Genomic DNA, 22739 nt, shown 5'->3' on the forward strand with positions numbered 1-22739 from the left:
TCCTTTTCCCTGCTCTCCTCTCCCCTTCTCTCCTTTCCCCTGCTCTCCTCTCCCCCCTTCTCTCCCTCTCCCCTTCTGTCATTTCCCCTTCTCACCTCCCCCTTCTCTCTTCTCTTCTCTCCTCTCCCCTTCACTCCTCTCCCCTTCTCTCCTTTCCCCTTCTCTCTTCTCTCCTCTCCCCGGCTCTCCTCTCCCCTTCTCTCCTCCCCCTGCTCTCCTCTCCCCTTCTCTGCTCTCCCTTCTCTCCTTTCCCCTGCTCTCCTCTCCCCTCTCTCTTCCCCCTGCTCTCCTCCCCTGCTCTCCTCTCCAGTTCTCTCCTCTCCCTGCTCTCCTCTCCCTTCTCTCCTCTCTCCTGCTCTCTCTCCCCTCTCCCTTTTCTCCTCTCCTCTCCCCTTCTCTCTCTCACCTCCCCTTCTTTGCTCTCCCCTTCTCTCTCTCCTCTCCCCTCCCCTTCTATCCTCTCCCTCCTATCCTCTCACCTTCTCTCCTCTCCCCTTCTCTCCTCTTCTCCCCTCTCCTGTCCCCTTCTCTCTCCTTTCCCCTTCTTCTCTCCTCTTCTCTCCCTCTCCCCTTCTCTCTCTCCCTCTCCCTTTCTCTCTCCCTCCCCTTCTCCCCTCCCTTTCTCTCCCTCTCCCTCTCTCTCTCCTCTCCCCTTCTCTCTCCTCTCCCCCTTCTCTCTCTCCTCTCCCCCTTCTCTTTCTCCTTTCCCATTCTCCCCCTCTCCCCCTTCTCTCCTCTCCCCTTCTCTCTCTCCTTTCCTTTCTCTCTCCTCTCCCTTCTCTCTCTCTTCTCCCCTTCTCTCCTTTCCCTTCTCCCTCCTTTCCCCCTTCTCTCCTCTCCCCCTCTCTCTCCTCTCGCCTTCTCTCTCTCCTCTCCCCTTCTCTCTCCTTTCCCCTTCTCCCCTCCCTTCCTCTCTCCCCCCTTTTCTCTCTCCTCTCCCCTTCTCCTTCCTCCCCTCTCTCCCTCCCTCTCTCCTTTCCCTTCTCTCTCTCCACTCCCCTTCTCTCCTTTCCCCCTCTCTCCTCCCCCCTTCTTCTTCTCCTCTCCCCTTCTTTTCCTCCCCCCTGCTCTCCTCTCCCCTTCTCTCTCCTCTCCCCTGCTCTCCTTCCCTTCTCTCCTCCCCTGCTCTCATCTCCCCTTCTCCCCTCCCCCGTCTCTCCCTCTCCCCTTCTCTCCTTTCTCCTCCTTTCTCCTCTCCCCTTTCTCCTTTCCCCTGCTCTCCTCTCCCCTTCTCTCCTTTCCCCTTCTATCCTCCCCCCTCTTCTCTCCTCCCCTTCTTTCCTCCCCCTGATCTCCTCCTTCTCTCCCCTCCCCCCTGCTCTCCCCTCTACCCTTCTCTCCTCCCACTGCTCTCCTCCCTTCTCTTCTCTCCTCTTCTCTCCCTCTCCTCTCTCTCTCTCTCCCCTTCTCTCCCCCTCCCTTCTCCCCTCTCCCCCTCTCCCCTCTCTCCTTCTCTCTCTCCTCTCCCCTTCTCTCTCTCCTCTCCCCTTCTCTTTCTCCTTTCCCATTCTCCTCTCCCCTTCTCTCTCTCTCCTCCCCTTCTCTCTCTCCTATCCCTTCTCTCTCTCCTTTCCCCCTCTCTCTCTCCTCTCCCCTTCTCTCTCTCTCTTCTCCCCTTCTCTCTCCTTCCCCCCTTCTCCCTCCTTTCCCCTCTCTCTCCTTCCCTTCTCTCTCTCCTCTCTCTCTCTTCTCTCTCCCCCTCCCCCCTCCTCTCTCCCCTTCCCCCTCTCCCCTCCTTCTCTCCTCTCCCTTTTCTCTCTCCCTCCTTCTCTCCTTTCTCCTGTTCTCCCTCTCCTCTCCCCTTCTCTCCTTTCCCCCTTCTCTCCTCTCCACTCCCCTCTCCTTTCCCCTTTCTCTCCCTCCCCCTTCTCTCTTCTCCTCTCCCCTTTTTTCCTCCCCCTGCTCTCCTCTCCCCTTCTTCTCTCCTCTCCCTGCTCTCCCTTCCCTTTCTCTCCTCCCCTGCTCTCATCTCCCCTTCTCTCCCTCTCCCCCGTCTCTCCTCTCCCCTTCTCTCCTTTCTCCTGCTCTCCTCTCCCCTTCTCTCCTTTCCCTGCTCTCCTCTCCTCTCCCCTTCTCTCCTTTCCCCTTCTATCCTCCCCCCTTCTCTCTTCTCTCCTCTCCCCCTTCTTTCCTCCCCTGATCTCCTCTCCCCCTTCTCTCCTCCCCCTGCTCTCCTCTACCCTTCTCTCCTCCCACTGCTCTCCTCTCCCTCTCTATTCTCTCCCTCTCCCTTCTCCTTTCCCCCTTCTATCCTCCCCTTCTTCTCTCTCTCCTTCTTTCCTCCCCTGATCTCTCTCCCCTTCTCCTCCCCCTGCTCTCTACCCTTCTCTCCTCCCACTGCTCTCCTCTCCCCTTCTCTCCTCCCCTTCTATTCTCTCCTCTCCCTCTCTCCTTTCCCCTGCTCTCCTCTCCCCTTCTCTCCTTTCCCTGCTCTCCTCCCCCCCCCTGCTCTCCTCTCCCCCCTTCTCTCTCCTCTCCCCTGCTCTCTCTCTCTCCTCTCCCTTTTTCTCCTTTTTTTCTCCTTTCCCCTTCTCTCTCTCACCTCCCCTTCTTTGCTTCTCCCCTTCTCTCCTCTCCCCCTCCCTTCTATCCTCTCCTTCCTATCCTCTCACCTTCTCTCCTCTCCCCTTCTTCTTCTCCCTCTCCTGTCCCCTTCTCTCTCCTTTCCCCTTCTCTTCTCTCTCTCCTCTTCTCTCCCTTCCCCCTCGCTTTTCTCCTCTCCCCCCTTCTCTCCTCATCTCCCCTTCACTCCTCTCCCATTCTCTTATCTCCCCTCTGCCTTTTTCTTCGATACTCTCCCCGTCCTCTCTCCCTTCTCTCCCCTTCTCTCTCTCCCTCTCCCCTTCTCTCTCTCCTCTCCCTCTCCCTCTCCCCCCTTCTCTCTCCTTTCCCTTCTCCCCTCTCCCCTTCTATCTCCTCTCCCCTTCTCTCCTCTTCCCTTCTCTCTCTCTCCTCTCTCCTTCTCTCTCTCCTTTTCCCCATCTCCCCTATCCCCCTCTCTCCCCCTCCCCTTCTCTCCTCTCCCTTTTCTTCGATCCTCTCCCCTTCTCTCCCTCTCCTGTCCCCTTCTCTCCTCTCCCCTTCTCTCTCTCCTTTCCCCTTCTCTCCTATCCCCCTTCTCTCCCCCTCCCCTTCTCTTTCCCCTCTGCCCTTCTCTCATCTTCTCCTCATCTCTCCCCTTCTCTCCACTTCCACTTCTCATCATCGCTCCTTCTCTCCTCCCCCTGTTCTCCTCTCCTTCTATCCTGTCCCTCTCCTCTCCTCCCCCTGTTCTCCCTCTCCCCCTTCTCTCCTCTTCCCTCCTCCCCTTCTCTCATTCCTCTCCTCTTCTCTTCTCTTCTCTCCCCATCTCTCCCCTTCACTCCTCTCCCATTCTCTCATCTCCTGCTCTCCTCTCTCCTCTCCCCTTTCTCCTTTCCCCTTCTATCCTCCCCCTTTCTCTCTTCTCTCCTCTCCCCTTCTTCCTCCCCTGATCTCCTCTCCTTCTTCTCTCCTTTCCCCCTGCTCTCCTCTCCCCTTCTCTCCTTTCTCCTGCTCTCCTCTCCCCTTCTTCCTCTCCCCTTCTCCCTTTCCCTTCTATCCTCCCCCTTCTCTCTTCTCCTCCTCTCCCCTTCTTTTTCCTCCCCCTGATCTCCCTCCCCTTCTTCTCCTCCCCCTGCTCTCCTCTACCCTTTCTCCTCCCACTGCTCCTCTCCTTCTATTCTCTCACTCTCCTTCTCTCCTTCCTATCCTCTCCTTCTCTCCCTTCTTTCCTCCCCCTGATCTCCTCTCCCCTTCTCTCCTCCCCTGCTCTCCCTACCTCTTCTCCTCCCACTGCTCTCCCCTCCTCCTTCTCTCCCTCCCCCTTCTATTCTCTCCTCTCCCCTTCTCTCCTTTCCCTGCTCTCCTCTCCCCTTCTCTCTTTCCCCGTTTCCTCCCCGCTCTCCTCTCCCCCCTTCTCTCTCCTCTCCCCCTGCTCTTCTCTCTCCCTCTCCCTTTTCTCCTTTTCTCCTCTCCCCTTCCCTCACCCTCCCCTTCTTTGCTTCTCCCCTCTCTCCTCTCCCCTCCCCTTTCTATCTCTCCTTCCTATCCTCTCACCTTCTCTCCTCTCCCCCTTCTCTCTTCTTCTCCCCTCTCCCTGTCCCCCTTTCTCCTTTCCCCCTTCTCTTCTCTCTCTCTCCCCTCTTCTCTCCCTTCCCCCTCGCTTTCTCCCTCTCCCCCCTTCTCTCCCCATCTCCCCCTTCACTCCTCTCCCATTCTCTTATCTCCCCTCTGCCTTTTTCTTCACATTCTCCCCCGTCTCTCCTCTCCCTTCTCTCTCTCCCTCTCTCCTCCTCCCCTTCTCTCTCTCCTCTCCCCTTCTCTCTCTCTCCCTCTCCCCCTTCTCTCTCTCCTTTCCCTTCTCCCCTCCCTCTTCTATTCCTCTCCCCTTCTCTCCCTTTCCTTCTCTCTCCTCTCCCCTTCTCTCTCTCCTTTCCCCATCTCCAATCCCCTTCTCTCTCTCCCTCCCCTTCTCTCCTCTCCCTTTTCTTCGATCCTCTCCCCTTCTCTCCTCTCCTGTCCCCTTCTCTCCTCTCCCCTCCCTCTCCTTTCCCCTTTCTCCTATCCCCTTCTCTCCTCTCCCCTCCCCTTCTCTTTTTCCCCTCTGCCCTTCTCTCATCTTCTCTCCTCATCTCTCCCCTTCTCTCCTCTCCACTTCTCATCGCTCCTTCTCTCCTCCCCTGTTCTCCTCTCCCCTTCTATCCTGTCCTCTCCTCTCCTCCCCCTGTTCTCCTCTCCCCTTTCTCTCTTCCCTCCTCCCCTTCTCTCATTCCTCTCCTCTTCTCTTCTCTTCTCTCCTCATCTCTCCCCTTCACCTCTCCCATTCTCTCATCTCCTCTGTTCTTTTCTTCGATCCTCTCCCCCGTCTCTCCTCTCCCCTTCTCTCTCTTCCCTCTTTCCCTTCTCCCTCTCCCCTTCTCTCTCTCCTCTCCTTCTCTCTTTTCTCCCCCTCTCTCTCCTTTCTCCTTCTCCCTCTCTCCCTCTCCCCTCTCTCCCTTCCCTTCTCTCCTTCTCCCCCTTTCCTCTCCTTTCCCTCTCCCTTCTCTCTCTCTCTCCCTCCCCCTTCTCTCCTCCTCTCCCCCTTCTCTCTCTTCCCTCCCCTCTCTCCTCTCCTGTCCCTTCTCTCCCTCCCCTTCTCTCTCTCCTTTCCCCCTTCTCTCATATTCCTTCTCCCCCTCCCCCTTCTCTTTCTCCCTCTCCCCTTCATTCCTCTCCCATTCTCTCATCTCCCCCTCTGCCCTTTTCTTCGATCCTCTCCCCATCTCTCCTCTCCCCTTCTCTCTCTCCTTTCCCCTTCTCTCTCTCCCTCTCCCCCCTCTCTCCCTCCCCTTCTCTCTCCTTTCCCTCCCCCTCCCCTTCTCTCTCCTCTCCCCCTCTCTCCTCTTCCCTTCTCTCTTCTCTCCTTCTCTCTCCTTTCCCCCTTCGCCCCTCTCCCCTTCTCTCTCTCTCCCCTCCCCTTCTCTCCTCTCCCTTCTCTCCTCTCCCCTTTTCTATGATCCTCCTTCTCTCAGCTCCTGTCCCCCTTCCTCTCCTCCCTTCTCTCTCTCCTTTCTTTCTCTCCTATTCCCTTTCTCCTCCCCTTCTCTTTCTCCTCTGCCCTTCTCTCCTCTTCTCTCCTATCTCTCCCCCTTCTCTCCTCTCCCTTCTCTCTCATCGCTCCTTCTCTCCTTCCCCTGTCCTCTCCCCTTCTATCCTGTCCCCTCCCTCTCCCTCCCCCCTGTTCTCCTTTCCCCTTCTCTCCTCTTCCCTCCTACCCTTCTCTCATTCCTCTCCCCTTCTCTCTTTCTCCTTTCTCTCCCTCTTTTCTCCTCATCTCTCCCCTTCTCTCCTTTCCCCTTCTCCTCTTCTCTCCTCTGTCCTTTCTCTCTCTCTCCTCTCCCATTCTCCCTCTCCTCTCCATCCCACATCCATTCTGCTTCCTCCACTCTCCCTCCCCATTCTCACAAACAGGTATCATTTCCTTCCATAGGTCAACCTCAATTATCTCCGTCTCCCCCTTTGACAACATGACATGTCACACGACATGTCACCCCTTCTCTCCTCCCCATTCTCTTCTCTTCTCTCCTCTCCCTTTCTCCTTTCCCCTGCTCTCCTCTTCTCTCCTGTCCTCTCCCCTGCTCGCTCCTCCTCTCCCCTTCTCTTCCCCCTTCTCTCCCTCTCTCCTTCTCTTCCCCCCTTCTCCTCTCCCCTTCTTTCCTCCCCCTGATCTCCTCTCCCTTCTCTCCTTTCCCTCTGCTCTCCCTCTCCCCTTCTCTCTCCTTTCTCCTGCTCTCCCTCCCCCTTCTCTCCTTTCCCCCTGCTCTCCTCTCCTCTCTCCCTTCTCTCCTTTCCCCTTCTATCCTCCCCCTTCTCTCTTTCTCTCCTCTCCCCTTCTTTCCTCCCCCTGATCCTCTCCCTTCTCTCCTCCCCCTGCTCTCCTCTACCCTTTCTCCTCCCACTGCTCTCCTCTCCCTTCTATTCTCTCCTCTCCCTTCTCCTTTCCCTTCTATCCTCCCCTTCTCTCTTCTCTCCTCCCCTTCTTTCCTCCCCTGATCTCCTCTCCCTTCTCTCCTCCCCTGCTCTCCTCTACCCTTCTCTCCTCCCACTGCTCTCCTCTCCCCTTCTCTCCTCCCCTTCTATTCTCTCCTCTCCCTTCTCTCCTTTCCCCTGCTCTCCTCCCCTCTGCTCTCCTCCCCTTCTCTCCTCCCCTGCTCTCTCTCTCTCCTCCCTTTTTCTCCTTTTTTCTCCTTTCCTTCTCTCTCTCACCTCCTTCCTTGCTTCTCCCCTTCTCTCTCTCCCCTCCCCTTCTATCCTCTCCTTCCTATCCTCTCACCCTTCTCTCCTCTCCCCTTCTCTCTTCTTCTCCCCTCTCCTGTCCCCTTCTCTCTCCTTTCCCCTTCTCTTCTCTCTCTCCTCTTCTCTCCCTTCCCCCTGCTTTTCTCCTCTCCCCTTCTCTCCTCATCTCTCCCTTCACTCCTCTCCCATTCTCTTATCTCCCCTCTGCCTTTTTCTTCATACTCTCCCCCTCTCCCTCTCCCCTTCTCTCCCTTCTCTCTCTCCTCTCCCCTTCTCTCTCTCCTCTCCCTTCTCTCTCTCTCCCCTTCTCTCTCTCTCTCTCCTTCCCTTCTCCCCCTCTCCCTCCTTCTATCTCCCTCTCCCCCTTTCTCTCCTCTTTCCTTCTCTCTCTCCTCTCCCCTTCTCTCTCTCCTTTCCCCATCTCCCCTATCCCCTTCTCTCTCTCCCCTCCCTTCTCTCCTCTCCCTTTTCTTCGATCCTCTCCCCTTCTCTCCTCTCCTGTCCCCTTCTCTCCCTCTCCCCTTCTCTCTCTCCTTTCCCCTTCTCTCCCATCCCCTTCTCTCCTCTCCCCTCCCCTTCTCTTTCTCCTCTGCCCTTCTCTCATCTTCTCTCCCTCATCTCCCCTTCTCTCCTCTCCACTTCTCTCATCGCTCCTTCTCTCCTCCCCCCTGTTCTCCTCTCCCCTTCTATCCCTGTCCCTCTCCTCTCCTCCCCCTGTTCTCCTCTCCCCTTCTCTCCTCTTCCCTCCTCCCCTTCTCTCATTCCTCTCCTCTTCTCTTCTCTTCTCTCCTCATCTCTCCCCTTCACTCCTCTCCCATTCTCTCATCTCCCCCTCTGCCCCTTTTCTTGATCCTCCTCCCGTCTCTCCTCTCCCCCTCTCTCTCCTTTCCCCTTCTCCCTCTCCCCTTCTCTCTCTCCTCCTCCCCTTCTCTCTTTCCTCTCCCCTTCTCTCTCTCCTTTCTCCTTCTCCCCCTTCTCTCTCCTCCCCTTCTCTCCTCTTCCCTTCTCTCTCTTCTCCCCTTTTCCTTCTCCCCCTTCTCCCCTTCCCTCTCTCTCCCTCCCCTCCCCCTTCTCTCCTCTCCTCTCCCCTTCTCTCTCTCCCCTCCCCTTCTCTCCTCTCCTGTCCCCTTCTCTCCTCTCCCCTTCTCTCTCCTTTCCCCTTCTCTCATATTCCCTTCTCCCCCTCCCCTTCTCTTTCTCCTCTCCCCTTCATTCCTCTCCCATTCTCTCATCTCCCCTCTGCCCTTTTCTTGATCCTCTCCCATCTCTCCTCTCCCCTTCTCTCTCTCCTTTCCCCTTCTCTCTCTCCTCTCCCTTCTCTCTCCTCCCTCCCCCTCTCTCTCTCTCCTTTCCTTCTCCCTCTCCCCTTCTCTCTCCTCCCCTTCTCTCCTCTTCCCTTCTCTCTCTTCTCTCCCCTTCTCTCTCTCCTTTCCCCCTTCTCCCCCTCTCCCCTTCTCTCCCCCTCCCCTTCTCTCCTCTCCCTTCTCTCCTCTCCCTTTTCTTTGATCCTCTCCCTTCTCTCAGCTCCTGTCCCCTTCTCTCCTCTCCCTTCTCTCTCTTTTCCCTTCTCTCCTATTCCCTTCTCCCCCCCCTCCCCTTCTCTTTCTCCTCTGCCCTTCTCTCCTCTTCTCTCCTCATCTCTCCCCTTCTCTCCTCTCCTTCTCTCATCGCTCCTTTCTCTCCTTCCCCCTGTTCTCCTCTCCCCTTCTATCCTGTCCCCTCCTCTCCTCCCCCTGTTCTCCTTTCCCCTTCTCTCCTCTTCCTCCTCACCCTTCTCTCATTCCTCTCCCCTTCTCTTCTCTCCCTTTCTCTCCTCTTTCTCCTCATCTCTCCCTTCTCTCCTTTCCCCTTCTCTCCTCTTCTCTCCTCTGTCCTTCTCTCTCTCTCTCCTCTCCCATTTCTCTCTCCCTCTCCATCCCACATCCATTCTGCTTCCTCCACTCTCCTCCCCATTCTCACAACAGGTATCATTTCCTTCATAGGTCAACCTCAATTATCTCCGTCTCCCCCCTTTGACAACATGACATGTCACACGACATGTCACCCCTTTCTCCTCCCCATTCTCTTCTCTCTTCTCTCTCTCTCCCCTTTCTCCTTTCCCCTGCTCTCCTCTTCTCTCCTGTCCTCTCCCCTGCTCGCTCTCCTCTCCCCTTCACTCTCCCTTTCTCCTCCTCTCTCCTTCTCTTCCCTTCTCTCCTCTCCCCTTCTTTCCTGTCCTCTCTCCCTTCTCTTCCCCTCTCCTTTCCCCTTCTCCCTCTCCCCTTCTTACCTCTCCCCTTCTCTCTCTCCCCTTCTCCTTTTCCCCTGCTCTCCTCTCCCTTTCTCTTCCATTCTCTCCTTCCCTCCTCTCCTCTCCCCTCTTCTCTCCCCCTTCTCTCCCTCCTCTCCTCTCCCTTCTCTCCTGTCCTCTCCTTTCCCCTTATTACATTTACTTATCTCTTCTCCTCCCCCTGCTCTCCTCTTCTCTTCTCTCCCCTCTCTCCTGTCCTCTCCTCCCCTTCTCCCTCTCCCTCTCCATCCCACATCCACTCGACTTCCTCCACTCCCCTCCACCATCTCACAACAGGTGTAATTTCCTTCCACCCATCTTATTATTAGGTCAACCTCACTCTTCCCCCCCTCCCTCTCTTCTTCATTATCTCTGTCTCCCCCTCTGACAACGTGTCATCCCCATCTCTCCTTTTCCTTAATCCAGTAATCAAGTCCTCCTCCTCCTCTACCCCTCCTCCTCTCCATCCCCACTTCTCTAAAAGAACCCCAGGCTTTTTGTGCTCAGTACAGTCTGTGTAACGGCTGCCGACAGTGTGTGTGATTGTGTGTGTGTGTGTGTGTGTGTGTGTGTGTGTGTGTGTGTGTGTGTGTGTGTGTGTGTGTGTGTGTGTGTGTGTGTGTGTGTGTGTGTGTGTGTGTGTGTGTGTGTGTGTGTGTGTGTGTGTGCGCTCAGCATCCCTCCGCTTGTCTCCTCTAGTCGCCCACTCTCACTGCGCTCTGCATTCACCTCCCCAACCCCAAGCACATCATCCTTTATATGTCTCACTCTCTCTCTGTCTCTGTCTCTCTCTCTCTCGTTCTCTCTCTCACTCTGTCTCTCGCTCTCTCTCTCGTTCTCTCTCTTGTTGTCTCTCTTTCGTTCTCTCTCGTTCTCTCTCGCATGCTCTTCCCCCCTCTCTCTTGCTCTCTCTCTCATTCTCTCTCGCGCTCTTTCTCTCGTTCTCTCTTGTTCTCTCTCTCTCTCTCGTTCTCTCTCGCTCTCTCTCTCGTTCTCTTGTTCTCTCTCTCTCTCGCTCTCTCTCTCTCATTCTCTCTCTCTCTCCCTCTGTCTCTCTCTCTCTCTCTCTCTCTCTCTCGTTCTCTCTCTCCCCCCTCTCTCTCTTTCTCTCACTCCTGCTCCCTTTAATGTGCTCATTTCTGTGTGTGTGTGTGTGTGTATGTGTGTGTGTTTGTGTGCTGTGCGCGGGTTTGTGTGTGCAGCTGGGCGGGATGTGCTTGCTTACACAGAGCTGCGTTGAACAGGTGCTCAGTACTTTCAGCCCAGAGAGGAGTTCTGAGACGAGCTCCAGAGTAGGAACCACAAAGGAGCTACGCTGCTCTGAAACTGACCCAGGACAAAACGCCACTCTGGGGATACACTTGTCCTGAGAGAGACCCTTGGAGAATAAAGTTCTGGAACTGGGTTTACTTTGCTTGACATAATGTGGACATAGAGCTCTAGAAAGGACTGAATAATCTGCCCTTCTCCACATGCTTTCTTGGAAGTTCCAGAACAGGATGGACTAACATTGATTTATATGGATGTGCTCCAGAGAGGTACTCAGCGTGACAGACAGCCAGGAGAGAGCTTCCGATCTGGGCTACGATTACCTGAGTGACACCTGGCACTCCTTCGAACTCAGAGAGAAATGCCTACTGTACTTTCCTCTCTTTTTCTGTGTGATAGAGAGACAGTGAGGGATTTACCTTTTGCTTCTCATCTTAACAACTCCTCTCAAGGATACCGTTCAGGACTGACCTCCCTCACCCTCCTCTCCTCCCTCCTCTCTCCTCTTCTCTTCCTCTCTTTTCCCCGTCTCCTCTGTCAGGTGGGAGAGTAAGCTATCTCGTCTGGCTCAGAGGTTGAATCAGAGACCGGGGATGCTTTACAGTAAAGGACTTCCAGACTGCTGTTCTACACGGGCACCTCACCACGCACCTCTCACAGTCTGGACAGGTAAGGAAGGAGCCAGCACACACACGCACGCACGCACGCACACACACACACACACACACACACACACACACACACACACACACACACACACACACACACACACACACACACACACACACACACACACACACACACACACACACACACACACACACACACACACACACACACACACAGAGATATATCGGTATCGGTATGCATATGATATCTGCATCAGTATGCGTATGTGTGGGTGTGGGGTCAGTATGTGTCTGCTGTGCTGCCTGCTGATCAGTGATGTGTTTGAACTTGGTGGGTGAGAGATTCAGGCAAGATAGACACTGGCTGGTAGGCAGATAGTGTATGTCCGCTGCTCTGCATTCCTGTCTGTTAGAAGGGATAGACTATTGCTTTTTTTGGTTTCGCACAAACAGTATTGATTTAAGCTGGAGTTATCCCTTCTGTCCTTATCCCTTCTGTCTCTCTCTCTCCGTGTCTCTCTCTCCGTGTCTCTCTCCCTTCTCTCTCTCTGTTCTCCCTCTGTCTCTCTCTCCATTCTCTCTCTCTCCGTGTCTCTCTCCATTCTCTCTCTCTCTGTCTCTCTCTCTCTCTCTCTCTCTCCATTCTCCCTCTGTCTCTCTCTCCCTTCTCTCTCTCCGTTCTCCCTCTGTCTCTCCCTCTCTCTCTCTCTCTCCATGTCTCTCTCCCTTCTCTCTCTCCATTCTCCCTCTGTCTCTCCCTTCTCTCTCTCTCTCTGTGTCTCTCTCCTTCTCTCTCTCCATTCTCCCTCTGTCTCTCCCCTTCTCTCTCTCTCTCCCATGTCTCTTTCCCTTCTCTCTCTCCATTCTCCCTCTGTCTCTCCCTTCTCTCTCTCCATTCTCCCTCTGTCTCTCTCTCCCTTCTCTCTCTCTCCGTGTCTCTCTCCTTCTCTCTCTCTCTCCGTGTCTCTCTCCCTTCTCTCTCTCCATTCTCCCTCTGTCTCTCTCTCCCTTATTAGACGACTTGACTCATGTTGCTGTTTCTGTATTTTCTCTCTTCATCTTTGTGTTCCTGTCTTTCACCCTTTCTCTCTTCGCTCTCTGTCTTCCCCCTTTCTTTCTCTCTCTCTCTCTCTTTCTCACTCTGACTCTCTCCTCTCTCTCTCTGACTCTTTCTCTCTCTCTCTGACTCAATTCAATTCAATTCAAGGGGCTTTATTGGCATGGGAAACATGTGTTAACATTGCCCAAAGCTCTCTCTCTCTGTCTCTCTCTCTCTCTCTCTCTCTCTCTCTCTCTCTCTGTCTCTGTCTCTGTCTCTGTCTCTGACTCTGTCTCTGTCTCTGTCTCTCTCTCTCTCTGAATATCTCCTCACACTCTCGGACTCTCTCCTCACTCTCGCTCTCTGTCTCTGACTCTCTCTCTCTTTGTCCTTTGTATGTGTATGTGTTTGCAGTAGACAGTTGTTGGTACTGAGACTAGTACATGTCTGTCTGTTGGGCTCCGCCTTCTAGTTCTGTAGGCACTATACTTAGCGATGTTCTGTACGCACTTTACTTAGCGATGTTCTGTAGGCACTTTACTTAGCGATGTTCTGTAGGCACTATACTTAGCGATGTTCTGTAGGCACTTTACTTAGCGATGTTCTGTAGGCACTTTACTTATCGATGTTCTGTAGGCACTTTACTTAGCGATGTTCTGTAGGCATTTTACTTAGCGATGTGCTGTAGGCACTATGTAGCGATGTGTTGTAGGCACTTTACTTAGCGATGTGCTGTAGGCACTTTTATTTAGCGATGTGCTGTAGGCACTATACTTAGCGATGTTCTGCTCAGAGGTTTTATTTGATGCGGAATCAGAGTTGTGTTTTTTTTCTTTGTGGGAGTGATTGAATAATGATGTCGCAGCAGCAACAACAGCTGAACACAACGTGTTGAAGAACTAACACCCCCCTCAGGAACACACAGTACCTCACCACATCTATCACTCTCTGGCCATCTCCCAATACCCATACTTGCATTGTAAATAATAGCCCGATTGGTTATTTGAAAAAATATATATTTTATAGTATGGGACATTTCTAAAATTGAGTATGCTTTATTAAATGCCAGGATGTCGTATTCATTTCGGCTTTTCATCTAGTCAATTCACTGCACACTGTTGAGGAAGAGGGGTGTCTCTTGACCCACGTGTGTTTGACAGCAGCTGATAATCAGAATAGGGGACGGGCTGTACCAACATGAACTAATGATGGGAAACAACCCAATCGCACATTAGTGTGTTGACATTTCTTGCCTGACTGCATACATTTTTACTAAACAGTACATTTGAAATAGTATGTAGTATGATTAGCTAGTTCACATAAAAAGTTGAATACATTTTAGTAAGTAGTGGACAAGACAGTTTTCGGACACAACATATGTGCCCCTGGTGTAAAAGTAGTGTACTATATAGAGAATAGGGTGCCATTTGAGATATATCCACTGATTTACATTGGATTGCTTTTCCAATTTACTCTTTAGAATGTACCACTTTCTCTCTTTATATCTGCTACTCTACTACCCTTCTATCTGCTACTCTACTACTCTTCTATCTGCTGCTTTGTAGGTACTATACCCTATCTTCTATCTGCTGCTTTGTAGTTACTCTTCTATCTGCTGCTTTTGTAGTTTGTAGTAGAGTAGAGGTAAGTAAGAGGTAGAGTAGAGGTGTAAGTAGAGTAGAGGTAAGAGTAGAGGTAGAGTAGAGGTGTAGGTAGAGTAGAGGCAGAGTAGAGGTAGAGTAGAGGTGTAGGTAGAGTAAGAGGTAGAGTAGTAGAGGTAGAGTAGTAAGAGGTAGAGTAGAGGTGTAGGTAGAGCAGAGGTAGAGTAGAGAGGTAAGTGGAGGTGTGAGTAAAGTAGAGGGTAGAGTAGAAGGTAAGAGTAGAGGTGTAGGTAGAGTAGAGGTAGAGTAGAAGGTAGAGCAGAGGTAGAGTAGAGGTAGAGTAGAGGTGTAGGTAAGTAGAGGTAGAGTGAAAGGTGCAGGTAAGAGTAGAGGTAGAGTAGAGGTGTAGGTAGAATAAGTGAGAGTATAGGTAGAGTAGAGAGTGCAGGTAAAGAGTAAGTGAAATGAAATTAATAGGTAAAGTAGAGGTAGAATAGAGGTAGAGTAGAGGTGCAGGTAAGAGTAGAGGTAGAGTAGAGGTGTAGGTAGAATAGAGGTAGAGTAGAGTTGTAGGTAGAGTAGAGGTAGAGTAGAGGTAGAGTAGAGTTGTAGGTAGAGTAGAGGTAGAGTAAGTGTAGGTAGAGTAGAGGTAGAGTAGAGTTGTAGGTAGAGTAGAGGTGTAAGTAGAGAAGAGGTAAAGTAGAGGTAGAGTAGAGGTGTAGGTAGATTAAGGTAGAGTAGATGTAGAGCAGAGCAGAGGTAGAGTAGGGGTAAGTAAGTAGAGATAGAGTAGAGGTAGAGGTAGAGTAAGTGTAGGTAGAGTAGAGGTAGAGTAAGAGGTAAGTGAGTAGAGAGTAAATTGTATGTAGAGTAGAGGTAGGAGTAGAGGTGTAAGTAGAGAAGAGGTAAAGTAGAGGTAGAGTAGAGGTGTAGGTAGATTAAGGTAGAGTAGATGTAGAGCAGAGGTAGAGTAGAGGTAGAGTAGGGGTAGAGTAAGTAGAGTAGAGATAGAGTAGAGGTAGAGGTGTAGGTAGAGTAGAGGTAGAGTAGAGCTGTAGGTAGAGTAAGAGGTAGAGTAAGTGAAGTAGAGTTGTAGGTAGAGTGAGGTAGGAGTAGAGGTGTAAATAGAGTAGAGGTAAAGTAGAGGTAGAGTAGAGGTGTAGGTGTAGGTGAATTAGAGGTAGAGTAGAGGTAGAGTAGAGGTAGAGCAGGAGTAGAGGTAGAGTAGAGGTAGAGCAGAGGTAGAGGTAGGTAGAGTAGAGGTAGAGAGGTGTAGGTAGAGTAGAGGAGTGAAGTAAGTAGTGTAGAGTAGAGGTAGAGTAGAGTAGAGGTAGATTAAGGGTAGAGTAGAGGTGTGAGTAGAGTAGAGGTAGAGTAGAGGTGTAGGTAGAGTAGAGGTAGGGTAGAGGTGTAGGTAAGTAGAGGTAGAATAGAAGGTAGAGTAGAGGTAGAGTAGAGGTAGAGTAGAGTTGTAGGTAGAGTAGAGGTGTAGAGTAGAGTAGAGGTACATGGGAGAGTAGAGTGAAGTAGAGGTGTAGGTAGAATAGAGGGTAGATTAAAGATAGTGTGAGGTAGAGATAAGTGAGAGGTAGATTAGAAGTAGAGGTGAATTGAGGTAGATATAGAGTAGAGGTAGATTAAAGGTCGAGTAGAGGTAGATTAAAGGTCGAGTAGAGGTAGATTAAAGTTGAGTAGAAGTGGATTAAAGGTAGAGTAGAGGTAGATTAGAGGTAGGGTAAAGGTAGAGTAGAGGGTAGATTAAAGGTAGAATAGAGGTAGATTAAAGGTAGAATAGAGGTAGATTAAAGTTTGAGTTGAGGTGGAGGAGAGGTAGAGGTAGAGTAGAGGTAGAGTAAAGGTAGAGTAGAGGTAGATTAGAGGTAGAGTAAAGGTAGAGTAGAGGTAGAATAGAGGTAGAATAGAGGTAGATTAAAGTTTGAGTTGAGGTGGAGGAGAGGTAGAGTAGAGGTAGAGTAAAGGTAGAGTAGAGGTAGATTAAAGGTAGACTAGAGGTAGAGGTAGAGTAGAGGTAGAGGTAGAATAGAGGTAGAGTAAGAGGTAGAGATAGATTAAAGGTTATAGATTAAAGATGGTGTAGAGGTAGATTAGAGGTAGAGATAGAGTAGAGGTGGATTAAAGGTCGAGTAGAGGTAGATTAAAAGTTGAGTAGAAGTGGATTAAAGGTAGAGTAGAGGTAGATTAGAGGTAGGGTAAAGGTAGAGTAGAGGTAGATTAAAGGTTGAGTAGAGGTAGATTAAAGGTAGTGTAGAAGTGGATTAAAGGTAGAGTAGAGGTAGAATTAAGGTAGAGTAAAGGTAGATTAAAGGTAGAGTATAGGTACAGTAGAGGTAGAGTGAGATTAAAGGTAGAATAGAGGTAGATTAAAGGTAGAATAGAGGTAGATTAAAGGTAGAATAGAGGTTGATTAAAGGTAGAATAGAGGTAAATTAAAGTTTGAGTAGAGGTGGAGTAGAGGTAGAGGTAAGTAGAATTAAGGTAAAGTGAAGGTTGAGTAACGGTAGATTAAAAGGTAGAGGTAGAGTAGAGGTAGAATACATGTAAGAGTAGATTAAAGGTAGATTAGAGGTAGAGTAGAGGTAGAATAGAGGTAGAGAGTAGAGTAGAGATAGATTAAGAGGTAGAATAGAGGTAGAGTAGAGGTAGAATAGAGTAGAGGTAGATTAGAGGTAGAGTAGAGGTGTAGGTAGAGTAGAGGTAGAGTAGAGGTGTAGGTAGAGTAGAGGTAGGGTAGAGGTGTAGGTAGAGTAGAGGTAGAATAGAGGTAGAGGTAGAGTAGAGGTAGAGTAGAGTTGTAGAGTAGAGTAGAGGTGTAGAGTAGAGTAGAGGTAAATGGGAGAGTAGAGGTAGAGTAGAGGTGTAGGTAGAATAGAGGTAGATTAAAGATAGTGTAGAGGTAGAGATAGAGTAGAGGTAGATTAAAGGTCGAGTAGAGGTAGATTAAAGGTCGAGTAGAGGTAGATTAAAAGTTGAGTAGAAGTGGATTAAAGGTAGAGTAGAGGTAGATTAGAGGTAGGGTAAAGGTAGAGTAGAGGTAGATTAAAGGTAGAATAGAGGTAGATTAAAGGTAGAATAGAGGTAGATTAAAGTTTGAGTTGAGGTGGAGGAGAGGTAGAGTAGAGGTAGAGTAGAGGTAGAGTAAAGGTAGAGTAGAGGTAGATTAGAGGTAGGGTAAAGGTAGAGTAGAGGTAGAATAGAGGTAGAATAGAGGTAGATTAAAGTTTGAGTTGAGGTGGAGGAGAGGTAGAGTAGAGGTAGAGTAAAGGTAGAGTAGAGGTAGATTAAAGGTAGACTAGAGGTAGTGGTAGAGTAGAGGTAGAGGTAGAATAGAGGTAGAGTAGAGGTAGAGATAGATTAAAGGTTATAGATTAAAGATGGTGTAGAGGTAGATTAGAGGTAGAGATAGAGTAGAGGTAGATTAAAGGTCGAGTAGAGGTAGATTAAAAGTTGAGTAGAAGTGGATTAAAGGTAGAGTAGAGGTAGATTAGAGGTAGGGTAAAGGTAGAGTAGAGGTAGATTAAAGGTTGAGTAGAGGTAGATTAAAGGTAGAGTAGAAGTGGATTAAAGGTAGAGTAGAGGTGAAGTAAGGTAGAGTAAAGGTAGATTAAAGGTAGAGTATAGGTAGAGTAGAGGTAGAGTAGATTAACGGTAGAATAGAGGTAGATTAAAGGTAGAATAGAGGTAGATTAAAGGTAGAATAGAGGTTGATTAAAGGTAGAATAGAGGTAAATTAAAGTTTGAGTAGAGGTGGAGTAGAGGTAGAGGTAGAGGTAGAATTAAGGTAAAGTGAATGTTGAGTAACGGTGGAGTAAAGGTAGAGGTAGAGTAGAGGTAGAGGTAGAATACATGTAGAGTAGATTAAAGGTAGATTAGAGGTAGAGTAGAGGTAGAATAGAGGTAGGGTAGAGTAGAGATAGATTAAAGGTAGAATAGAGGTAGAGTGAGAGGTAGAATAGAGGTAGAGGTAGAATAGAGGTAGAGTAGAGGTAGAATAGAGGTAGAGGTAGAGTAGAGATAGATTAAAGGTAGAGTAGAGGTAGATTAAAGGTAGACTAAGGTAGTGGTAGAGTAGAGGTAGAGGTAGAATAGAGGTAGAGTAGAGGTAGAGATAGATTAAAGGTTATAGATTAAAGATGGTGTAGAGGTAGATTAGAGGTAGAGATAGAGTAGAGGTAGATTAGAGGTCGAGTAGAGGTAGATTAGAAGTTGAGTAGAAGTGGATTAAAGGTAGAGTAGAGGTAGATTAGAGGTAGGGTAAAGGTAGAGTAGAGGTAGATTAAAGGTTGAGTAGAGGTAGATTAAAGGTAGAGTAGAAGTGGATTAAAGGTAGAGTAGAGGTAGAATTAAGGTAGAGTAAAGGTAGATTAAAGGTAGAGTATAGGTACAGTAGAGGTAGAGTAGATTAACGGTAGAATAGAGGTAGATTAAAGGTAGAATAGAGGTAGATTAAAGGTAGAATAGAGGTTGATTAAAGGTAGAATAGAGGTAAATTAAAGTTTGAGTAGAGGTGGAGTAGAGGTAGAGGTAGAGGTAGAATTAAGGTAAAGTGAATGTTGAGTAACGGTAGATTAAAGGTAGAGGTAGAGTAGAGGTAGAATACATGTAGAGTAGATTATAAGGTAGATTAGAGGTAGAGTAGAGGTAGAATAGAGGTAGAGGTAGAGTAGAGATAGATTAAAGGTAGAATAGAGGTAGAGTAGAGGTAGAATAGAGTAGAGGTAGATTAGAGGTAGAGTAGAGGTGTAGGTAGAGTAGAGGTAGAGTAGAGGTGTAGGTAGAGTAGAGGTAGGGTAGAGGTGTAGGTAGAGTAGAGGTAGAATAGAGAGTAGAGGTAGAGTAGAGGTAGAGTAGAGTTGTAGGTAGAGTAGAGGTGTAGAGTAGAGTGAGGTAAATGGGAGAGTAGAGGTAGAGTAGAGGTGTAGGTAGAATAGAGGTAGATTAAAGATAGTGTAGAGGTAGAGATAGAGTAGAGGTGATTAAAGGTCGAGTAGAGGTAGATTAAAGGTCGAGTAGAGGTAGATTAAAAGTTGAGTAGAAGTGGATTAAAGGTAGAGTAGAGGTAGATTAGAGGTAGGGTAAAGGTAGAGTAGAGGTAGATTAAAGGTAGAATAGAGGTAGATTAAAGGTAGAATAGAGGTAGATTAAAGTTTGAGTTGAGGTGGAGGAGAGGTAGAGTAGAGGTAGAGTAGAGGTAGAGTAAAGGTAGAGTAGAGGTAGATTAGAGGTAGGGTAAAGGTAGAGTAGAGGTAGAATAGAGGTAGAATAGAGGTAGATTAAAGTTTGAGTTGAGGTGGAGGAGAGGTAGAGTAGAGGTAGAGTAAAGGTAGAGTAGAGGTAGATTAAAGGTAGACTAGAGGTAGTGGTAGAGTAGAGGTAGAGGTAGAATAGAGGTAGAGTAGAGGTAGAGATAGATTAAAGGTTATAGATTAAAGATGGTGTAGAGGTAGATTAGAGGTAGAGATAGAGTAGAGGTAGATTAAAGGTCGAGTAGAGGTAGATTAAAAGTTGAGTAGAAGTGGATTAAAGGTAGAGTAGAGGTAGATTAGAGGTAGGAGTAAAGGTAGAGTAGAGGTAGATTAAAGGTTGAGTAGAGGTAGATTAAAGGTAGAGTAGAAGTGGATTAAAGGTAGAGTAGAGGTAGAATTAAGGTAGAGTAAAGGTAGATTAAAGGTAGAGTATAGGTACAGTAGAGGTAGAGTAGATTAACGGTAGAATAGAGGTAGATTAAAGGTAGAATAGAGGTAGATTAAAGGTAGAATAGAGGTTGATTAAAGGTAGAATAGAGGTAAATTAAAGTTTGAGTAGAGGTGGAGTAGAGGTAGAGGTAGAGGTAGAATTAAGGTAAAGTGAATGTTGAGTAACGGTAGATTAAAGGTAGAGGTAGAGTAGAGGTAGAGGTAGAATACATGTGAGAGTAGATTAAAGGTAGATTAGAGGTAGAGTAGAGGTAGAATAGAGTAGGGGTAGAGTAGAGATAGATTAAAGGTAGAATAGAGGTAGAGAGGTAGAATAAGGTAGAGGTAGAATAGAGGTAGAGTAAGTGGTAGAATAGAGGTAGAGGTAGAGTAGAGATAGATTAAAGGTAGAGTAGAGGTAGATTAAAGGTAGAATAGAGGTAGAGTAGGAGGTAGATTAAAGGTAGAGGTAGAGTAAGAGGTAGAATAGAGGTAGAGTAGAGATAGATTAAAGGTAGAGTAGAGGTAGATTAAAGGTAGAATAGAGGTAGAGTAGAGGTAGATTAAAGGTAGAATAGAGGTAGAGTTAGAGATAGATTAAAGGTAGAGTAGAGGTAGATTAAAGGTAGAATAGAGGTAGAGTAGAGGTAGATTAATGGTAGAATAGAGGTAGAGTAGTGATAGATTAAAGGTAGAGTCGAGGTAGATTAAAGGTAGAATAGAGGTAGAGGTAGAGTAGAGATAGATTAAAGGTAGAGTCGAGGTAGATTAAAGGTAGAATAGAGGTAGAGGTAGAGTAGAGATAGATTAAAGGTAGAGTAGAGGTAGATTAAAGGTAGAATAGAGGTAGAGGTAGAGTAGAGATAGATTAAAGGTAGAGTAGAGGTAGATTAAAGGTAGAATAGAGGTAGAGTAGAGGTATATTAAAGGTAGAATAGAGGTAGAGGTAGAGTAGAGATAGATTAAAGGTAGAGTAGAGTTAGATTAAAGGTAGAATAGAGGTAGAGTAGAGATAGATTAAAGGTAGAGTCAAGGTAGAGTAGAGTAGAGGTAGAGTAGAGATAGATTAAAGGTAGAATAGAGGTAGAGTAGAGATAGATTAAAGGTAGAATAGAGGTAGAGGTAGAGTAGAGTGTAGGTAGATTAGAGGTAGAGTAGATGTAGAGCAGAGGTAGAGTAGAGGTAGAGTAGGGGTAGAGTAGAGTAGAGTAGAGATAGAGTAGAGGTAGAGGTGTAGGTAGAGTAGAGGTAGAGTAGAGCTGTAGGTAGAGTAGAGGTAGAGTAGAGTTAGAGTAGAGTTGTAGGTAGAGTAGAGGTGTAAATAGAGTAGAGGTAAAGTAGAGGTAGAGTAGAGGTGTAGGTGTCGAGGTAGATTAGAGGTAGAGTAGAGGTAGAGTAGAGGTAGAGCAGGAGTAGAGCTAGAGTAGAGGTAGAGCAGAGGTAGAGTAGGTAGAGTAGAGGTAGAGGTGTAGGTAGAGTAGAGGTAGAGGTAGAGTAGAGGTAGAGTAGAGGTAGAGTAGAGTAGAGGTAGAGTAGAGGTAGAGTAGTGTAGAGAGTAGAGTAGAGGTGTGAGGTAGAGTAGAGGTAGAGTAGAGGTGTAGGTAGAGTAGAGGTAGGGTAGAGGTGTAGGTAGAGTAGAGGTAGAATTGAGGTAGAGTAGAGGTAGAGTAGAGGTAGAGTAGAATTGTAGGTAGAGTAGAGGTGTAGAGTAGAGGTAAATGGGAGAGTAGAGGTAGAGTAGAGGTGTAGGTAGAATAGAGGTAGATTAAAGATAGTGTAGAGGTAGAGATAGAGTAGAGGTAGATTAGAAGTAGAGGTAGATTAAAGATAGTGTAGAGGTAGATTAGAGGTAGAGATAGAGTAGAGGTAGATTAAAGGTCGAGTAGAGGTAGATTAAAGGTCGAGTAGAGGTAGATTAAAAGTTGAGTAGAAGTGGATTAAAGGTAGAGTAGAGGTAGATTAGAGGTAGGGTAAAGGTAGAGTAGAGGTAGATTAAAGGTAGAATAGAGGTAGATTAAAGGTAGAATAGAGGTAGATTAAAGTTTGAGTTGAGGTGGAGGAGAGGTAGAGGTAGAGTAGAGTGGGGAGTAGAGGTAGATTAAAGGTAGAATAGAGGTAGAATAGAGGTAGATTAAAGTTTGAGTTGAGGTGGAGGAGAGGTAGAGTAGAGGTAGAGTAAAGGTAGAGTAGAGGTAGATTAAAGGTAGACTAGAGGTAGTGGTAGAGTAGAGGTAGAGGTAGAATAGAGGTAGAGGTAGAGGTAGAGATAGATTAAAGGTTATAGATTAAAGATGGTGTAGAGGTAGATTAGAGGTAGAGATAGAGTAGAGGTAGATTAAAGGTCGGAGTAGAGGTAGATTAAAGGTCGAGTAGATGTAGATTAGAGGTAGGGTAAAGGTAGAGTAGAGGTAGATTAAAAAGTTGAGTAGAAGTGGATTAAAGGTAGAGTAGAGGTAGATTAGAGGTAGGGTAAAGGTAGAGTAGAGGTAGATTAAAGGTTAATTAGAGGTAGATTAAAGGTAGAGTAGAAGTGGATTAAAGGTAGAGTAGAGGTAGAATTAAGGTAGAGTAAAGCTAGATTAAAGGTAGAGTATAGGTAAGTAGAGGTAGAGTAGATTAACGGTAGAATAGAGGTAGATTAAAGGTAGAATAGAGGTAGATTAAAGGTAGAATAGAGGTAGATTAAAGGTAGAATAGAGGTTGATTAAAGGTAGAATAGAGGTAAATTAAAGTTTGAGTAGAGGTGGAGTAGAGGTAGAGGTAGAGGTAGAATTAAGGTAAAGTGAATGTTGAGTAACTGTAGATTAAAGGTAGAGGTAGAGTAGAGGTAGAGGTAGAATACATGTAGAGTAGATTAAAGGTAGATTAGAGGTAGAGTAGAGGTAGAATAGAGGTAGAGGTAGAGTAGAGATAGATTAAAGGTAGAATAGAGGTAGAGTAGAGGTAGAATAGAGGTAGAGGTAGAATAGAGTTAGAGTAGAGGTAGAATAGAGGTAGAGGTAGAGTAGAGATAGATTAAAGGTAGAGTAGAGGTAGAGTAGAGGTAGATTAAAGGTAGAATAGAGGTAGAGTTAGAGATAGATTAAAGGTAGAGTAGAGGTAGATTAAAGGTAGAATAGAGGTAGAGTAGAGGTAGATTAATGATAGAATAGAGGTAGAGTAGTGATAGATTAAAGGTAGAGTCGAGGTAGATTAAAGGTAGAATAGAGGTAGAGGTAGAGTAGAGATTAAAGGTAGAGTCGAGGTAGATTAAAGGTAGAATAGAGGTAGAGGTAGAGTAGAGATAGATTAAAGGTAGAGTAGAGGTAGATTAAAGGTAGAATAGAGGTAGAGTAGAGGTAGATTAAAGGTAGAATAGAGGTAGAGGTAGAGTAGAGATAGATTAAAGGTAGAGTAGAGTTAGATTAAAGGTAGAATAGAGGTAGAGGTAGAGTAGAGATAGAT

At 47.9% G+C, this 22739-nt stretch overlaps 1 pseudogene; it reads right to left on the reverse strand.

Annotated features, from left to right (window-relative positions):
• Positions 1-2931: 2931 nt before the first annotated feature.
• On the reverse strand, positions 2932-10123 carry LOC135534169 (RNA-binding protein 25-like; annotated as a pseudogene).
• Positions 10124-22739: the final 12616 nt, after the last annotated feature.

The sequence above is a fragment of the Oncorhynchus masou genome, unplaced genomic scaffold, assembly GCF_036934945.1.
Source record: "Oncorhynchus masou masou isolate Uvic2021 unplaced genomic scaffold, UVic_Omas_1.1 unplaced_scaffold_3093, whole genome shotgun sequence".
In the NCBI taxonomy this organism is placed as follows: Eukaryota; Metazoa; Chordata; class Actinopteri; order Salmoniformes; family Salmonidae; genus Oncorhynchus; species Oncorhynchus masou.